The sequence below is a fragment of the Arachis ipaensis genome, chromosome B09 (assembly GCF_000816755.2).
Source record: "Arachis ipaensis cultivar K30076 chromosome B09, Araip1.1, whole genome shotgun sequence".
Classification (NCBI taxonomy): domain Eukaryota; kingdom Viridiplantae; phylum Streptophyta; class Magnoliopsida; order Fabales; family Fabaceae; genus Arachis; species Arachis ipaensis.
The window spans coordinates 133758636-133759339 of record NC_029793.2 but is presented as its reverse complement, the minus strand read 5'-3'; positions in this window follow the sequence as shown (position 1 = coordinate 133759339).

The window sequence follows — 704 nt, the reverse complement described above, 5'->3', positions numbered from 1 at the left end:
TGATAAATAATAAAAAATTATCATTATATAGAAAAATAGTTTTTTTTTGGAAGAAAAAAAAACTCATAAAGAATTGACACTTCACTTTTTTAATTGGGAGAAAACTCAATTTTAGTATATTAAGTAGAAATAGATAAGTAGACAGACAGATAGATAGATAGATAAGTAGATGTTTAAAATGGCATCAATATTATCCTATCGTCAAATCTCTCACTAATACTTAACGAAATTGATGTACTATTAATAATATTTTTGTTTAAAGATACATTTGCTCAACCCCCTTTTCACCTTCATTCTCTCAACAAATCCAAACTTTATTCTCCTACTCCTTTTTATACTATTAATTCTTCTAGAGAGATTTGAGGAGGAAGAAAAAGGGAATAGAAAATAGAGTTTGGGCTTGTTGAGAGGGTAAAGATAAGAGAGAAAATTGAACAAACGTAGTTTTAACAAAAGTATTATTAATAGTACATTAATTTCGTTAAGTGTTAGTGAGAAATTTGATGGTGAAATAACAATGATGTCATTTTAAATATTTTAGAATAAAAATAGAATGATTAAAATATTAGAGACCAAAATAGTACTTTATCTATTTTTGTACACAATAAAAAATAACTTCTTAGCTTCTTTTTCCTTCTTATCAATTATTTTAACAAAAAATAAAAGATGTACAAGAAAAATATGAACAAAAATAATGCATATAA